The sequence below is a fragment of the Sus scrofa genome, chromosome 5 (genome assembly GCF_054392235.1).
Source record: "Sus scrofa isolate SSC_HxYL_T2T_F1_AM1 chromosome 5, Sscrofa_HxYL_maternal_Yorkshire_Landrace_v2.0, whole genome shotgun sequence".
Taxonomy (NCBI): domain Eukaryota; kingdom Metazoa; phylum Chordata; class Mammalia; order Artiodactyla; family Suidae; genus Sus; species Sus scrofa.
The window spans coordinates 62592566-62596133 of NC_139387.1; the positions used below are offsets into that span (position 1 = coordinate 62592566).

The window sequence follows — 3568 nt, forward strand, 5'->3', positions numbered from 1 at the left end:
AGGGTTCTGAATAAGGCCTCGTGTAGTTCATAGTTCTGATACACTAATATCCTAGAGAGGTGTTAGAAAGGATCTCTCTGAGCAAGTCTCTTTTATGGGAAGGGGTTCTTGTGATGCACAATTCCATGTTTCAGTCTGGCTAGGCGAAGTTCCCATCATGGCACAGCAGAAACAAATCCAGCTAGGAACCATGAGGTTGCAGATTCTATCCCTGGCCTTGCTCAGTGGGTTAAGGATCTGGCGTTGGTGGTGTAGGTCTCAGAGGCAGCTTAGATCTGGTGTTGCTATGGCTGTGGTATAGACCTGCACCTGCAGCTCCGATTTGACTCCTAGCCTGGGAACCTCCATATGCTGTGGGTGCAGACCTAAAAAACAAACAAACAAAAATTTTGCTAGGCCATGGGACCTTCTGCATGCCACAGGTGTGATTTAAAAAAATAAAATAAATTCAAGCCATAATTTCAGTGTAAATTGTGTGAATATTAAGTAAAAATTTTTTTAAAATTTACTGAGGGTAGATGGCAGGTTCACACTATATGAGAAAATAAATTGAAATATCAACATACAATATTGTTAGCATATTCTGTCACTTTTACCACTTCCCCATCTTTAATTAAAGCTCTTACACTTCCATTAGTAAACACAGTCACCAACAGTATCCTCTATTGCAGATCAAATCATCTTATGTTGATATCTGCCTTATTGCTAAGGCCTGATTATTTCTGTGTCCAATTCTAATTCTAGATAGTGGATACTTTTCCTTTTCCCCCCTTTCTTGTAGCAAAAGGATTTTATTTCAGAAAACGGCACCATTGGAGGTGGTCTGGTAAGTCAGTCAAATACCATGTTCTTCTGCTACAAGGCAAATGACTCTTGAAGATTCTAATAAAATATTCCTTGAAGACCTGTCATATGGTCAATAGGAAGATTTTAGGTCTAACTTTAACCAGAGGGACTTCTCCAAGTACTTGAATCTTGAGCTGAATCATACAGAAAGTAAGATATAATAGGAGACCAATATTTTGGAGACGAAAGTTACACAATTACTTTCTAATAGGTTATTCAATTTACTAGCCTATTATTAAATTTATTTTAAAATGAACATGAAAGCTTTTATTATGTAACAGTGACTGCCACCCCCTGTTACATGCATAGCATAATCCACTTTCCCATTGGGTACTATGTCCCTTGATAACATCTTGATTAGATTCTATAACTTTTAAGAAAATATTTATAACCAGACTATATTTGACAGAAACTGTTCCATTCTATTCACTTTAAAAACTTCAATTTCAAACATAATTCAAAAATTTCTCTTCCTCTCCTCCCAGTGCAAGCTAGAGCTCTGGCCTTGGCTATTGGAAGTGGATAACACGAGGTGTGATATGTCTTTGTGACAGTGTCTTTTTTTTTTCTCTAAGAACTAGCTCTTTTTCTATAAGTGAAGGGGAAGAGGAACATAGGGAGTTCACATCTAACTTTGCCACACTGGAGATGGTTTCTTGAGCACTTCATGGTCACATTTTTGTTTTGTCTGGTCTTATCTGACTTTTATATCTTCTACTGATATGGAGAGATATACATGTGCTTTGTACTTGTGTTCCTTGAGGTAATGTTCAGTTTCTCTTTGGTAACCTTTGAAGCTGAGGTTCCCTCCAGAAGATCATTTATTTATTTATTTATTTTGGCCCTACCACTGGCACTTTTCCCCAAAACTTTCTCTGGGTTGAGCATTACATTGCTTGAACCAAGAGCCATTCAGGCAGTTTGATGGCTCTGGCCCTTTACTATCATCTAAGCTCCTTCAGTAGTGTTCATGGTAACTATTGTGGAATTCTTTCATACACTCAAAAGAATGAAAAGATTAAATGGAGATTAACTCCATCTTCTTTTCATGAGCATGGCTTTGTGATTGTAATGTTTAATTTTGTGTCAATTTGACTGTAACACAAATTAAACATTATTTCTGCATGTGTTTTCAAGACCGTTTCAGATGAGATTAGTATTTAAGTTGATGAACTGAGTGAAGCAGATTGCCCTTCTTAGTAGAGAGAACCATCATTCAATCCATTTAAAGACTGAATAGAATAAGAAAGACTATTGATCTGTGATATCAATCTTCTTCTCACTTGATAAACCATTGGCCCTCCAGCTCTCAAAAATATATGACTTGTTTCTTGCGTCTTCAGCTTGCAGACAGCAAACCATGAGACTTCTCAGCCTCTATAATTATGTGAGTCAATTCCTTATAATAAAGTATATATGTATATATATTTCCTACTGGTTTTGTTTCTCTGGAGAACTCTGACTAAAACAACCATGACCCCTTTATTTTTTATTTTTTTCAAAATAATAAAGGCTGTATTTTTAAGACAAAACAAATAGTGCACAGACACATCTAAATGCAAGTGAGAAAGTTCACTGAGTTTCACAAAAGAGAAAGGTGTCAGTTACAACTGGAACCACTAAAGAGGTGCCCCTTGCTTGTGGGGACACAGACACAACAAGTACTTGTTAAGATGTTCTGTGGTGGCATAAATGTGGGAATGAATGACAGGAGTTAAGCAACAAACGACAGAACAGAACCGCATGTGGGCTAAAGCCAGAGGGCCTTTTCTCCATTTTAAATTGCAATCAGCAGGTTACCTTCAAAAGAACTTTAATGTCAAAGAACACTTTCTAAAGTTTAAAATAAATTCAAAGTGGTCACTAAAGTTAGAGAGGTCAGTGGGGAAGAAATAATTTTTGTTCTAAAAACCAAGTTTCACACAATGATAGACACTAAATCTAGTCCCATGTGCTTGTGGCAGAAGGAAGAGACTAATCTTAATAAAGACTGGTCTTCTTCATGATGCATAGGAACTCTTTGCTCATTGACTTCTTCATCTCCATCTTGATCAGCTTCATCTATCATATCTTGCAGCTCTCCATCATTGAGGTTCTCACCCAACTCCTTGGCCATGCATTCTAGATTTCTGAACAATATCTTCCCAGCTTTTTGGATTTCTTCTTTGATATATTTCTCAGACATTTTCTGAGCCCTAACAGTCAAAAATTCAATGAAGTTCATTTTTCCTGTCCCTTCCTTGTAAAATTCACTTATTTTCTTGATCTCTTCTTTCTTGGGCTCAGAGCCTAGCACTCTCATTGTCACCTTAAGTTTCTTAGCATCTATTGTCCCAGCTCAATCAATATCAAAGAGATCAAAAGCTTCCTAGATTTCCTGTTTCTGCTCCTCAGTAGGTTCTGGTTTAGGACTCATCCTTTTTCACTGGACAGTTGGTGCCATATTTGCCTTCTTTTTTTTTTTTGTATTTGCCTTCTTAAAGATAGAGGACATTGATAATGGACTCTGCTTCCCTGTTGGTAAGGCAACCAAAGTTCACACTGATTCTGCCAATTCCCAATCATGATCCCTTTAATTATCTATCATAATCTCCAGCACATTAGTTGGCATAGATCTCTGTGATTGACTATGTGTTTAAACTTTAGAAGACATGTACTGAGCACATCAGTTCTCCAGAAGATTGATGAAAGACTGAAAATGACGGGTATCCTAAATTCCAAA

At 37.1% G+C, this 3568-nt stretch overlaps 1 pseudogene; it reads right to left on the minus strand.

The window, feature by feature from the left end:
- Positions 1-2826: 2826 nt before the first annotated feature.
- Positions 2827-3289, minus strand: LOC100154654 (centrin-2-like; annotated as a pseudogene).
- Between the last annotated feature and the right edge of the window lie 279 nt (positions 3290-3568).